The sequence below is a fragment of the Dendropsophus ebraccatus genome, chromosome 13 (genome assembly GCF_027789765.1).
Source record: "Dendropsophus ebraccatus isolate aDenEbr1 chromosome 13, aDenEbr1.pat, whole genome shotgun sequence".
Lineage (NCBI taxonomy): Eukaryota > Metazoa > Chordata > Amphibia > Anura > Hylidae > Dendropsophus > Dendropsophus ebraccatus.
This window is the reverse complement of record NC_091466.1, coordinates 41,589,011-41,604,941: the sequence shown is the minus strand read 5'-3', so window position 1 is coordinate 41,604,941 and position 15,931 is coordinate 41,589,011. Positions and strand designations below refer to the sequence as shown.

General features: G+C 42.7%; 1 protein-coding gene across 7 annotated transcripts in view; it reads right to left on the bottom strand.

The window, feature by feature from the left end:
• The window catches only part of CEP170B (centrosomal protein 170B), a 102,798-nt gene that overhangs the window by 67,187 nt on the left and 19,680 nt on the right, over window positions 1-15,931 (bottom strand). The window contains exon 1 of one of the 7 annotated variants that reach the window (XM_069951328.1): window positions 5,602-5,697. The exons of 5 other annotated variants lie outside the window; for them this stretch is intronic. The gene's annotated coding sequence lies outside the window, so the exon portion shown is untranslated. Of the gene's footprint in view, window positions 1-5,601; window positions 5,698-15,931 lie in introns of those variants that run through there. One more of the 7 variants, XM_069951327.1, reaches the window with a different exon arrangement.

Genomic DNA, 15,931 nt, shown 5'->3' with positions numbered 1-15,931 from the left:
CTTCTGGACACATAATAGGGGATAAGTATCACATTGTGGTGGGTCTGACCTCTTTAACATATGGTAAACCAGAATCCTTTAGACCATCACATGGTCAGCTTAGATGGTTACTATGTTCGTAAACATAGCCAGCCCCTGTCCACAATATCACAAATTGCTTTATTTGTTGGAAAAGAAAGAAAATAATAATAAAATAAAATTGTAATAAAGATATACAGCGTGCATCTATATGTATAGGATATAATGTGGGAAGAGTTACAAAGCGTCACTTGTATATGTGTAAACCGCAGAGTTTACATAGCGGGCTGGCTTTATCATCTTTATATGGAAGGTGCTACATCCTTTGTTCTTACCAGTAAGCTCTACACAAAGCTTCATTGTTATCCGACAAATAAGGGTGGAGAATAAGGAATTGTTTAAAAACAAAACAAGGACCAGATCTTCACAGGTACATAAAGTCAATTTCCCACACTGGCAAAATAAAGATCTAAGAGAGGGGGGAAAAACAACATATGTAGGTAGAAAAGAAAGTTACATAGGTAGGTAGGATCCTTAAAGCGACTCTGTACCCACAATCTGTCCCCCACAAACCACTTGTACCTTCGGATAGCTGATTTTGATCGAAGATCTGTCCTGGGGTCCGTTCGGCAGGTGATGCAGTTATTGTCCTAAAAAACAACTTTGAAACTTGCAGCCCTGTCTTAAATTGGTGTGGCCTAGAGTATCTATGCCCTAGGCTTGCACCGCCATTATTCATTATCCGTCTGAACAGCGCACATGTGCCTTAACGATCCAACACATGGGCAGTGAGTGTTCACACATGTGATCAATAGGAGAAATCCTGCCTAGGGCATTCCTTATGGTGAAGAGGGCGGGGAGGAGGGACAGAGAGGCGGTGCAAGCCTAGGGCATAGGCACTCTAGGCCACACCAATTTGACAAAGGGCTGCAAGTTTAAAAGTTGTTTTCTTAGGACAAAAACTGCATTACCTGCCGAACGGGTCCCGGCACAGATCTTGGATTAAATGCAGCTATCCAAAGGTACAAGCAGTGGGGGGGGGGGGGGGGCAGATTGTGGGTACAGAGTTGCTTTAAAAGTCAGGATTATGACCGTAGTATGCCATGCCAATGTATGAGGTAGCTGCTGGGTCAGGCGTCCCCTACACGCTGGGTCAGGCGTCCCCTTCCCTTCCTATGTCTGGGAAACCATTTTTCCCTTGCTTTGTATAATAGACTTGTGGGGACTCATATCCATTTGTCAATTTATCTATATATGTTCTAACAGCTGCACCAGACTGTGCATTTCCACTTTAAGAACCAGAAGTCCCCACCCAACATGATCATCAAACGGATACATACCTGAACACTCCAGGGATATTATATACATATTATATACCATGTGCCACATGATTGGGGATATGTCCTGTCTAAAAATGGAAACACTAAGTAATTACTGGGTACAATAATTTTACCAGTAAATGGCTAGTCACGGTCCGCAATAACACACCTCCATAAATGTCACCTGCTTTATGATACATAACATAACCATATAAAACATCCTTATAAAAAGGGTATATTCTCATCTTAAATTATACCTATGCAAATGTTATAAGCATAGACAAGCAATGGCACTTTAGGGTGGTAGGCTACCACGCCTGCAGTAACCGTATAATGCCACCTAGAGCTGTCAACAGTACTTGACATGGATTCGGATCAGATCCCTAGGTGGTATTTGTGTATTCCCCCCATGCTTTTGTATGGAGATTCTTTAATAGCCCCTTTTATTTCCCAACCAATGATATGTAAATCCTATCATACAGGACACTGATCTCTAACAAGTGACTTTCCAGCTGTAGCAAATCTGCCAGGTGTTGCTGGGGATTGTAGTTCTGCAACAGCTGGAGAGGCGCAGTTTAGGATAACTGATCTATACAGTATGGAGCCTGACTACTGGTGTCAATGAAAACAAGGATCAGGCATGTTGGAATTATTTCTGCTTAGTCTATTGTTTTCCATGGAGATTAGCATAATATTGCCCCATGGTAATAAACATGCATAGATAGGCAGATACCATGGACACTACTATCAGAGAAGCAGAGCAGCAGCAATAGGGCTATTACATGTAGTGATGCACAGTCGGCGACTGATGGTTTTAGGTGAGGACCAAAAGACACGATCAGCCGCTGATTATTGTCATTAGTTGGTCCCTATCTCTATTACATGGAGCGATAATCTGCCGAATCGGCCCGATTAGGCTGGTTATCGCTCTGTGTAATAGAGTGCTTACTTTGAAGCCCTATGGTTATCCCTGCTGTATTATCCCTTCTTTGTGGCAAGAAGTTTGGCATTAAACCTTTATCATGACATTGTTTGTACAATTTCCACAGTTTATTATGTCAATATATTGTGACATCAGTGTGTGCAGTATCCATATTCTCTGCCATTACTGTGCACACTATCCTATATTACATCACTGTGTGCATTATACTTGTGCAGTGACATTACTGTGTGCTTTGTGTCTATGCAGTGACATCACTGTGTGCATCATCCCTGTGCGGCGACATCACAGGTGACAGTGACATCACATATGCGCAGTGACATCACTGTAATTTTCCTGTGCAGTGACATCACTGTGTGCATCATCACGGTGTAGTGACATCACTGTTTGCATCATCCCGATGTAGTGACATCACTGTGTCTAATTTTCCTGTACAGGGAGATCACTGTGTGCATTTCTCCTGTGCAGTGACATCACTACGTGCATTTCTCCTGTGCAGTGACATCACTGTGTGCATCATCCCTATGCAGTGACATCACTGTGTCTAATTTTCCTGTACAGGGAGATCACTGTGTGCATTTCTCCTGTACAGTGACATTATTGCGTGCATTTCTCCTGTGCTGTGACATCACTGTGAGTAATTTTCCTGTGCAGTGACATCACTGTTTGCATTTCTCCCATCATTTAACATCACAGTATGCTTTAGCTCTAGGCCTTTCTCAACATGCTGCTAAAAGTGGTCACTGTGAAGTGGGGCCTATTCAAAGTTTTGATATGGCTTTTTTGTTACACCACATATAGATGACCAGAGGTAAAGACTGACATTTCATTGATCTGGCACACTACCCGCACCTGGCACTTTAATATATACAGCATGTTCAACAAAAATACAGAATCTGACAAAAAAAAAAAAAAAACTCTGAAGTCATACATTGTAACCCTAGCCCTATGCAAGTAAAAGTACAACACTAGAAGATGGAGCTCTCTCCTGTTACTTTGCTGCTATCCTTATAAAACTCTGTTGATCCCACACTTCATATCTCATTCTTATTATAACCGTGCGTGGTCTGCAACCATTTTGGAAACTGCTGCTAAGACTCTAGGAATAAACAATCCATAATCTTCCTAACAACCACAACACACAAAGCATGTGCTGGAATTCCTGGGACAGTCACTGAGGCCTGCAGCAGAAGATAATGGACCAGGGACCTCCATGGAGATTAGATATAACTACTTGCATTTAACTCCTTTCCTGCCATCTATTGATATAAACATCCACAATATTACCGTTGGAAACATTGCTGTTTTTAAAGAGAACTCTGGTTTCATGGGGTTTCTATACAAATATTTTTTTTTATCATTGTGGGGTGCTTCTCCCATAATGAGGAACACTAGTCATTAAAGGGCCATAGGCGTTTAGCATCTTCAAAGACCAAGACACCCCCTTAAATTTATAATACAGATGCATTTTGTGGCTATAATAAAGTCACAGTTCCTGGCCTGACCCAAACTGACAGCATCGTAGGGATCTATCATAGTATTAGTTCAGGTCATTAGCAATTGGGCCGAGACTTGTCACTGAAACAAAGACATAATAATATGTCCATATTATATTTGTCGGAAACTGAGATAAAGGGGGGTTTTAAATGCCCTTTTAGTGCAGTTTTTATAGTCGACCATAGGAATGGATACAAAAAAAAAAAAAAAGCTGAGATAGGCCTTAAAGTGACTGTACCACCAGGCCCAGGATAAAGCACTGGAGGCAGGCTGAGCCACCCTTAGTGGGAAGAAACCCTAGCCCCTCCATGACGTGACTCCAATAGAATCAATGGAACCCTATCATAGAGGGGCTGGGGTTTCCTCCCACTAAGGGTGGGTCGGCCCGCCTCCAGTGCTTCTGCCTGGGCCTGGTGGTACAGTCACTTTAAGGCCTATCTCAGCTGGCATAATATGGGGACACTTTACTGCTTGTACCACAACATCCAGATGTTCCACAGTTAAACTAAACCAAGTTTAGATCCTCATGGGTTTTCATCAATGGTTTTATAGTGATCCGATTACAATCCAGTTGAACCATGGGAGGTTTGTCACCTAAATGTTAAAAAATGTTTCCGCATTATGGTCTCAGAAAGAAGCCAATGGTCAGTTTCAAATGAGCACAACACAAGCACATCCATGTGTCTGTACAACGGCCGCAAGTACTAACCACAGATGTATTGACCTGAAATGACAACATCATTGATCACTATGATGCCTTCAGTTTAGGATATTGAATCTGCAGTCAAGCCAGGACTTGACACTATAATACACACACTGAAATGCATCCATACAAAACTGGCATAAGTGTACCATGAAGGGTTTGCAGAATGCTATGGCATCAGCAGGACCCCCAGCCACTGAGGAAAGAGTTGACTGTATCAAAATAAACAACCTAGTGATACCCCCAAAAAATAAACCTAATAAAAATATGCGCCTTTTCAAGAAGGTTCATCATAGCGATATGTTACATATGCAATTCTTTAATGTAGAAGCACAGATTCATCTTTTGGCCTACCAAGGGTGAACCTAGAGTAATAAAAAAAAAGTGACAACAGAGCAAGTGTGCTAAAAACACAAATGCTGGATCTGGCACCAGCAATAACCAGCGTTTTTCCCCTGGTGTGGGTGGGAAGACAAGACTGAGCTTGGTAAGAGGCAGCTGCCAAACAGACAAATCAAAGCCGCTCATCTCCCCCAGAGAGAATTAAAAAGCACAGGGCCCTGCAGTGACCAAACCCAGCTTTATCATCTATTATTCAGTGTGACAGACACAATGTAGCAAAAAGACAGAAGCGTGCTAGTCCATACATACAAGTACTGTCTCAACCAGACCATGTACAACCCTCCAGCTCTATTGCAGCTGCAAAAAAAGCGAAACCGCTCCCTCTCCAGGATGGCTCCTTGTCAGAATGTAATCATTAATCCCTTCTCTCTTTTTTTTTTTTTTCCTTGCTGCTGAAGAACAGTGGGAAAGGGGGGAGGGGGAGGCTGATCAGAAACACAGCAGCATTCCCTGCCCTGTAAGGGTTAATATTTACACAGCTCCCTAGTTGGCGGAATGAATATGTCATCCAGCACTAGGAAGATCACAGCAGAAATAGGAAAAATAAAACACATAGAATACTGCGATACAATGTATCCATCCATTGGCATAATATGATAGAGGGCTAAATTGCAACATTGTAGCCAGGTATGATGAGATTGAGGCTGCAGGCCATGATATGGATGATCAGCTGTTTCCTGTTCCTAAGGTAATGCCATACAGTAGGTTAGCTTGGCACCTACCTGTCTTATGCTCTACGTCTGGTATCCTTACGAGGAGTCCCTGGGATTAAGGAGCAGATGCTTCCCCCTTTCCTTCTCTCAGCTGCAGATCTGAAGGTGTATGGAGGCAGGTAATGGATACACACAAGCTACACACCCTCTTTCCTCCTGCTATGACACCCTTCTCCGCCTGCACTTGCACGACAGGTTCATGACATCACCAGCCAATCTTCCCTCCCCCTCTGGCTTGAAAATCCAGGATAGGTGACATTTTTCCCTGTGTAATGGAGACTGCAAACGCCATCTGCTGGGCTGTTGCATAAAGCTGTCACCCTCTACCTGACGCCTATGAGTGTGAGGCAATTTTTTTTTTCTTTTTTTCTTTTTTAAAAAGACAAAGCTCATTTAAATTTGTGGGCGATCAAAGAAGGCAGTAAAATTACAATGTAGGATTTGCATTCTCTAGGGCTGTATGGGAACCAGTTCATGTATCATCCTACACCACTTACATGAGCAGCAACAACAAGATACAGTAAATATCTGAATTATATTACTTATATACCACGTTGTATATTTATGCAGTTTTCTATATTTGTTCAATTGTATTGTGCTGTCCCCAGGGACTCTGTGACTGCATCAACACAGCTAAAGGGGGCGCCGCAGATGACCTGCCATCTGAGGTCTATGACTACCATAAATTTTAGGGTGCGCTCACACGAACAGGATCCGCAGCAGATTTGATGGGGCAGATTTGATGCTGTGTTCAGTTATTTAGATGAAATCTGCTGCGGATCCAGTACGTGTGAACGTACCCTTAATGTTAATTGTAGTACAGTGGTCCGATATTAATACGATATTAATTGGTTCCAGGACGACCATTGTATGTTGAAACCATTGTATCTTGAGACCAAAACTCTATGGAAACCTGGTAATTGGTTCTAAATCCCCAAAATTAGTAAAAAATAAAAAAATTTTAGAAAATAAGCAGCTAACTAATATGGATACAGCAAGTCCTTACATACAACAGTCAGAAAGAGCTACAAGAGACTGTAAATTACTTTCTATGTAGAGGACTAAACGGATCACACAGGGACCCAGAAAAATAAAATGACGTCGCCATCACCTGGTGCCCAAAGGAGCAACTCATCCTGGCGCAGGTAAAGAGCAGCAGTACAGGAAATGTAGTATCACACTGTACTATAGAGAGACAGCCAACCAGTGCATGCACTTCACTAATACTGGGATTTTACCAGTAAAATGGCCACTTTCATTGCTTTTCATTAGTTTTTTAACATGTTCCGCAGATCCCGACTGTCTGTAGCATTGTATGTTGAGTCAGGTCTCAAGTTTCGATGGTCCAGAAAGGAACAGTGGGGGGGATTTATGCCCCCTTTTCCGCAGCGCATGCCTCTTAGTGAATATGGCCGGGCGCCATATTCAACAGGTGTAGATTTGGATCATGATTTACACCTGATAACAGGCATAAGTCATGATAAATGAGGTGCTGGAGGAGGCCACGCCTCCTCCCCGCCTTGTCACGCCCCCCCCAAGCTCCCCCAGACCACCCATCAAGCGAGCGGGGCATACGGCAGGCGTACGCCAGGGAGAAAGGGCGAATCTGCACCTTCTCCCTGGCGTATTCCTTGGGCAGATGTTTCATAAAGGTTCCCCTGTATGTTGAAAATATTGTTCCTTGAGGCCATGGTAAGTTAAGGGATCACTGTATTGTTTTGACATTGTAGGATACACTTCAGCTTAGTATGTTTGGCACCGTATGTTTTTTTTTGTATGGTGTTACTGATTCTGTATAGCATTACTATTTAGCCAATGTACAGCAATGTTATCCACTATGAGGCTATGTCCACACAATGTGTAAGACTGGCCGTTCTGATGGCAACAACGGCCGTACTTTTACATAGTGTTAACATAGCCTAAGGGTGCCTTCACATGTACCAGATCTGCAGTGGATTTCACACTGCAAATTTGCAGCAAAATCCGCTGCGGATCTAGTGCCATTCATCCCTATGAGAGCACATACTCGCAGCGGGATTGACATCCCGCTGTGAGTATGTGAGTTAACCCCCTGCCGCCCGCTGCCGAGAGCATACATTACCTGCTCGGCGCCGCGGCTGCATGTGAGCCTCCTGTCAGTCCTGCTCAGCCCCACCTAGGTGACACTATCCATATAGGAAGGGGGACCCGACTGCCATGAAGCCCCGCCTTGAACGAACCTGTCAAAATGTTTGGTGTTTGATTCCACGTTGCTTCAGAAGTTGGATGCCACCTGAAGGCCGCATTCACACTTTCCGTACTGGAGTCCCCCCCACCAGGGCAGCATCTGTGATTAGATGGTGGAAGTGGGGGAGGAATTGTATGCACATGCGCCGCTGTAAGGACAGCACCACGTGGCTGCTTCATTACATTACGACGCATATTCAAACAGTTCCCCCTGCTCCCAGCCTCTTCTCACAGAGGCATCCATCTTCCATAGCCATGGGGAATCAAATACCGACTGTTTGGGTTCAGATAATGTTGCCGAACCTGAATATTTTGACAGGTTCGCTCAACACTAATTATATACCAAGATAGAGTTGGTGTAAAAGTTTGTTAACACTTTTTAGTATATAATTTTTTGGGTGCACATCTGACCATCATGATCATTAATTACAGCCATAGATAGTGTCAAACAACAGCCCTTAACAAAACGGACGCTGTTTCTACAGCGTGTGAACATAGCCCGAATGATAGACAGCATAAAGATATTAGGGCTAGCTTTCTTTTTTTTTTTAAATTGTAAATTTTTTATTAAAAGAGCTAGCTTTCTAACACCAAGGTAATACCTGCTGTTGGGATCAGTGGGGTACCAGCAGACAAACCCCCATTCTAATCAGGTAGTCCCTTCAGTCGGCCATAGACTCTTGATTATTGGCTGATCCTATCAAAACTTTTTGGGTTGCCTGGACAGATGTTATTTGTCCTGTACACGGTTCCAATAAGACCATGAAGTTATTCAAGTGCCAAAGACATTGAGGTAAATAGCTCCAAATATTTTAATTAATTCTAAATGAAACTTCATTCAAGTCAAAGTATCTTGGTCATTCCTACGGCCTTTATCTATACGTCAGAAAGAGTTAACATGTTGACTAAGCTGGAGAAAAATTCCTATACACTGAAGCCACAGGGTTGGGTCTCCTAATTTATCTGTAATTGCTGACAGTGTATCTCCACCAATGACTAGAAGACTGCTTCTACATACTAAGGGCCGGATTACACAGAGCCATTATCTGCCAAATCAGGCAGACAAACTGGGGGAGATTTATGAAAGGGTGTAAATATACACCTGGTGTAAACTGCCCTCAGCAACCAATTACAGCTCCTCTTATATGTTACCAGAGCTGAAAGCTGAGCTGTGATTGGTTGCTGTGGGCAGTTTACACCAGGTGTATATTTACACTCTTAAATCTCCCCCATTATGTTCACACCATGTAAAAAGAAAGGCCGTATTTCAAAACAAATTTGTTGCAAACATGGGCCATTGTTTAAGAAATAACAGCCATTGTTTTAACATAATGTAAAGATACCCTTAATAAGACAGAGTTCAGCCAATGAGCTTGCCAAGGATGTCCATGCAGCCCCAGCGCACAAATATCAAGTCATGTAATAGGATTGGTAAGCATACCTGCTTCTCTATTCATTACACAGAAGCGGGGGCCCGATATGGAGACGCCAGGGGGTACGGTGTTCGGATCTTCTACTTTTCCCCTATTCTGTGGACTTCCTACATTGTGCAGAATCCACCAATTACAAAAGTTGGAGAGATCAACTGGGGGATCTATAGGGTTAGCCAGTCACAAAAGCATCTGTGACATTACTATAGACTTTGCCTAAAAGATTACTATCCTCAGCTGGACTACTCCATTAATTCTGCTTGTGGCCACCTTAGACATGTGGTTTAACCACAAATCACTGTTGTTTTTAAAGTGATACTGTATATAACACTTGTCTTTGTCTGCTTTCTGCTCTAAAATGGCTTCATTTTATTGGTGGACAGTGTCACCCAGGCAGGGCCAAATGGCAGTTGGGCATTCTACCCACCCAGGAGATGGAGCCTGACTGCTATGAAGCCCCGCCTAGGTGACACTGTCCATATAGGAGAGGGGACCCGACTGCCATGAAGCCCTGTCTAGGTGAGACTGTCCATATAGGAGAGAAGACCTGACTGCCATGAAGCCTGGCCTAGGTGACACTGTCCATATAGGAGAGGGGACCCGACTGCCATAAAGCCCCACCTAGGTGACATTATCCATTTAGGAGGGGGTACCCGATTGCTATGAAGCCTCGCCTATGTGACACTGTCCATATAGGAGAGGGGACCCGACTGCCATGAAGCCTGGCCTAGATGACACTGTCCATATAGGAGAGGGGACAAGACTGCCATGAAGCCCCACCTAGGTGACACTATCCATTTAGGAGGGGGGACCCGACTGCCATGAAGCCTCGCCTATGTGACACTGTCCATATAGGAGAGGGGACCCGACTGCCATGAAGCCTGGCCTAGGTGACACTGTCCATATAGGAGAGGGGACAAGACTGCCATGAAGCCTGGCCTAGGTGACACTGTCCATATAGGAGGGGGACAAGACTGCCATGAAGCCTGGCCTAGGTGACACTGTACATATAGGAGAGGGGACCCGACTGCCATGAAGTTTCTCCTATGTGACACTGTCCATATAGGAGAGGGGACAAGACTACCATGAAGCCTGGCCTAGGTGACACTGTCCATATAGGAGAGGGGACCCGACTGCCATAAAGCCTCGCCTAGGTGACACTGTCCACCGATAAAATGAAGCAATTTTAGAGCAGAAAGAAGACACAGACAAGTGTTATACATGTATATATTAAATGTGCAGCATCTAAGCTTGTGGATGGTGCGGAGAACAGCACATAGAGTAAGGGGGTAACAATATCACCTTAAATTATTTACAATGTTTGCTGGATGTGGGCCGCTATGTGGGTCTCTACCCCAAGATTCCTCTTGGTCTGACTGAGTATAAAGCATCACATAACCACGTCTTCTCTAGCACAGTAGGTGTCATGGCTGTGACAGTGCGGTGTATCTCAATAGCAATAGAAAACTAGAGCCTTAAATAAACCTAGGTAAAACATCAAAGCGCCTTGAAGATGTCGCACAACTGAAGTAAGAGGAGAAGCAATTCATACCTGACAAATACTGAGACAAACATTATCATATAAGTCCCCGAAACAAAGCAGGCAAGCTAATTGCTATGTATGATGAGCGGCTTAATTTATGCCAGGATTTCCCATCATACACGGACGTCATGTATCATCAACAAATGAGATTATTGTATTACTATGGTGAGTAATACAATAACTTCCCTATCAGTCCTGCTTCTGCCATGTTATAAATAGTCACAAACAGACTGACGGCTATATGACTGACATGATAATTTCCTATATGATGACAGAATCCCGCAGACACCTGTTCTCTGCAGATTATTCTATAACACAACAGAACACAATCAACCAACATAATAATAATAATAATAATAATAACAACAACAACAACAATAGTGGATGAAGCCGCTCTAAACATTGTGTCTTCTTCTTTTTTTTAAACAGTGCCACTCTTGTCTATAGGCTGGATCTGGTACTGCAAGTTAAAAGAATTAGACTGCACTACCAGGTTCACTCAACTTTCCTACATAGTAATATCTTCAGTGCTATGTGGATTTATACAACAAGAAAGCCTTAGAGGGTTAAAAACAAATCTTTTAAATCAACTGGTGTCAGAATGTTATACAGATTTGTAATTTACTTTTATTTAAAATTCTAAAGTCCTCCAGTACTTAGCAGCTGCGGTATGTCCTACAGGAAGTGGTCTGGCACAGTGCTCTCTGCTGCTACCTCTGTCTGTGACAGAAACTGTCCAAAGCAGGAAAGGTTTTACTATAGAGATTTGCTACTACTCTGGGCAGTTCCTGTCATGGACAGAGGTGGCGGCAGAGAACACAGTATCAGACTGGAAAGAATACACCACTTCCTGCAGGACATACAGCAACTGATATGTACTGGAAAACTTGAGAATTTTAAAAAGAAGCAAATTACAAATCTATATAACTTTCTGACACCAGTTTTTTTTCCCTTTAGAATAATGTTTTGGAGCCCTGACAGTTTTTTTTTTTTTTTAATGCAACATGCTTTATGGCATTTGTCTTACTACTTTTTGGTATTTTTTCTCCTATAGACTTCTTTAGGTTAAAAAAAAAACTACCCCAAAATGTATGTGTAAATGTGTGTTAATTTTTTCTGATGTTTTGTCCTTGCATGAATCACAAGATCAAAGATGCCCATGATTTGGAGTGAGAAAAATGCAAGTGAAAAAATACCACATAAAAAATACATAATACACACTATTATGGGTTAAAAGAAAACAGTGTTTATTACATAAAAGTACAATAGAACAAAGTGCAAAAAGTATTTGTAAAAGACGCCTAAGGCTAAATTGTTTCATAGAGGGTTGTTTTAAGACTTTCTATAGGAATCTATAGGCTTAGGAAAACATGGCTGCTTTCTTCTAGGCACAGCACCACTCTTGACCTTGGTATGGTTTGGCAACTCAGTTCCATTTAAGTGAATGGAGCATAAAATAAATGTATCATCAGAAAATGACTTTTTTATGTTAAATATATATATTTTTTTGAATTTTTTGTGATATTTTCTTCAAATTTTCCATGTTGCTATCTATATTATAAAATAATCCTAAAATCTGGTAGTTTTCTTTCTGACCACTGGGGCTTTTGTGTCTGTAGCGATAAGAGGAGGCTGCTGTAATGTGATCTGTACATTATTGCATCTGTACAGACAATAGCAGCTCTCTGTTAAATTACCTCTGTCAAAGGTCACAAAGTACGCTCAGTGACAGACTCTGTCTATAGTTGTCTATGTCCATGAGTCTTGCTGTAAAGCATGTTACTATATGCTGTTAAAAACTGCTCAGCAAATATGGCAGCCCCCATAAATAAAATAAAAACAGTTAGGTAATAGAGAAAGATTAGAATACAAGAACAAGTTTTACTATCTGACTCCAAAGCTAAGTTCTGATTGGTTGCTATGGCTTTCTTTGAGGCAGTTTTGACAAATCTTCTCCATATCTGAAGAAAGCCTGTTATATTAGTAAATTACACTCTGAGGAATCCCCCAATATCATGTTCTGATAGGAATCCTTCCCTTTACAAGCACCGCCATATAATGTGAGCCCCACATACGCCACATTATGACATTTACATAGTTCTATTATTTCTTTAATGTTGACAGATAAAAGGAACGAGAGTGTGACTCCCAGGAGGATGAAATAAAATATGTATGCTGCTCGGCGGCTGGAGAAGATCGCTGTCACTCTGAGGAAGTGTGTAAATTATTATTATGTGATAGGATTATTGTCTGATCTGCTGAGTTTCCATACTGTAGGGTTATGAATAATCTGCTTCTGGAGATCAGGAATGGAGAAGACCCTCAGTGAGCCATTATGACATAACCACAGCGGACCTAGTGCTGCCTCTATGATAGGAATGTGAAAATGTGGTTATATTGCTGCGGTCCAAAGCCAACCTTACTGACACATTATTTATTCATCCATAACATATGAACCAAAAGGCTTTGTTCCCACTTTGGGAACATAAAGGGAAAGGCGGTCGTCACATAATTATCATGATCATTATTAGTGGCTGTCTATATTATGTGACAGCAACCTTTCTCTGCTATGTTCCCAAAGTGGGAACATAACCTTAGGGTATGTGCACACTATGGAATCCCAGAGGAACACCCACCCCGGATTACGCAGCTCACCTCCGCTCGTGGACGCTGGCGGCCGCGCGCATCTCTGCTGGTCCCATAGGTTTTATTTTATGGTTTGCCAGATTCCACCGTCCACCCGAAGAATGAACCCGCTCATTCTTCGGGCAGAGGGCAGAATCTGGCAAACCATAGAATGAAGCCTATGGGACCAGCAGAGATGCCGCTTCAGCCCCAGATCGCCTTCCGGGACCCCCCAGTGGACTCTGGGATCTCCGGCATTGTCGCTTCAGTCACTGATTGGCTGAGCTGGCTGGCCATCAGCCGGGACAGGCATTTTACCCCGAGTCATGAGGTCATCACAACTCGGGGGGGAAATGCCCTCCGACAGGGGTCCCGAGGCCAGTCCCTCCGTAGGCACAGGGAGAGGTAAGTTAGCACTCGTTATTACATTTCCCCCCTGCCCCTGCTGGCTGCCAGTTTTTGAAAATGACCGGGCTTCTCCTTTGAAGGGTGTTCCCCATCTTGGTGACCCCATGTTACATATTGCTACCACAATCTCCATTTTGCTCAGCTGGCTCTTTCTTTACCACCATAGACACTTTTTTCTCCTATCCACATGATAAGGAGTGTCTGATCATGGGTGGTACAACTGCTGGGACCCCCTCTAATCTTAAAGGGATACTTCAGAGACTAAAATATTTATCTAATACATTGCTTTAATAAACATATGTATAGTTTTTTTTATGTAAATATGCACTTCCATTGGTTGGCTGGCAGCAGTAAAAGAAAACAGGCCCCCTTTGCCGCCACCAACATTTCTGTCGGAAACAGCAGGGCCATCTAAGCCTTGCAGTTCCCGAACCCCTGCTCTGATCTAGAGCTGCCAAAGAGTTCTATACAGGGCAGGGTTCCTTATTATATATTCTTATATACAATACTTGGGAGGGAGTCTTCCCAACATGATTGCTTTCACCATTCGTTGTACGATTGTGTAGGGCAGCCTCCCCCTGTATACTGTATATAAGAATATACAGTACACAAGGGGAACAGGAGCCTGCTTTTTATAGCACTGCTATAGTGTGGCAGTGCTTATAGTGTGGCGGTGCTTGATCAAAGCAAAGGTCCGTGAAGTGCAGGGCTTAGACAGCCCTGCAGTTTCCGACACGAACATTGGTTGCAGCAGAGGAGGCCATGTCACCACTGTCTGATGTCAAAATGTAAATAAAAATTATACATTTATTTTATTTAAGTAAAGTAAAGTAATTTATCTTTATTAAAGCACTGTCCTGGTTAAAAAAAAAACAAAAAAAAAACAATAATAATCAGTCTCCGGAGTACCCCTTTAAGAGTATGACTTTAAGGTCATTTTACTGATTATCGTGAGACAATCAATCTCACTGATGCTACTCATTTACAATGCACATTGGGCCCTAATTCCCAAATTGACAGAATAGCAGCTAAGTGTCTGACGGCTAGGACTTTTGAACGGGACTCTGAACAGAGCAGTAGTGCTCAGACCTGACCATGCTCTATTCATGGTCTATGGGAGTGCAGAATATGAAATGTGAATACAGCGCTTGACTATCTTCAGCACTACTATAGACGATGCAGTTATCTTGTCGGCACACTGCTGCTCTACTCCTGTTGAAGAGTCCCATTCCCAAGATGATTGCTAGCCTGTGAATTGGAAATAAGGGCCTGATAGCAGACAGTTTGTGTGTGGTATTGCAGCACAGTTCTGTTAAGTGAATGTAGAAGAGGTGTAATACCACATGCAACCTAAGCACAAGAGTGGCACTATTTTTGAAAGAAATTAGCTGGTTCTCAAATCATGGATTACCCCTTTAAGTCCTTTGTAGAAATGTCACTTTTAACATAAATCCCTTATTCATGCAATGATATTACCTATATTTTCATGTTTTCTAAGTGGCCAGCATACCTAGGAGCAAATATACATGTTCATGCTCTTTTTTTCTTTGCTCATACTGAGTCTTTGCACACAGCACATTGATTGGCTGAGCAGGACGTCCAGACGCCGGGAGCCCCCGAAGCAAGCTGGAGTGCAGATCCGGTAATTTATGCACTGCCCCATGGGGAGGAGGGGGGTGGTTGCGGGTAAAGGAAGCTTTAGGCAGAAATTGCACAAACATTTGTGCAAAAATTATCTAGGCACTTGCACCTAAGGGCCACTTTGACAGTACAACCATAACATTTTGTGCAGCCCATAAAAAAGTAGCACCTTCTAAAAAAAATAATAATAATAATAATAATGCCCAGATGATACATGCGTGGAGAAGCTGATACTGCATAGTAAAGCGGAGTTGCCATTCAGGAATCTAGGAAATCTATGTGATAACCCCTAGGGCAGTGACAGGAGCCAAATAAGTACCACATGCCAAAAATCAGAATACAATAAACAATTCAAGGTGGTTTACAGATTTGAGATGGATATTGATTACTAATAGTGCCAGATAGCGCAACACCCAACATAATAAACTCCCAAGGGTGTATCAGTCATGTTATGTTTAGTAAGGAA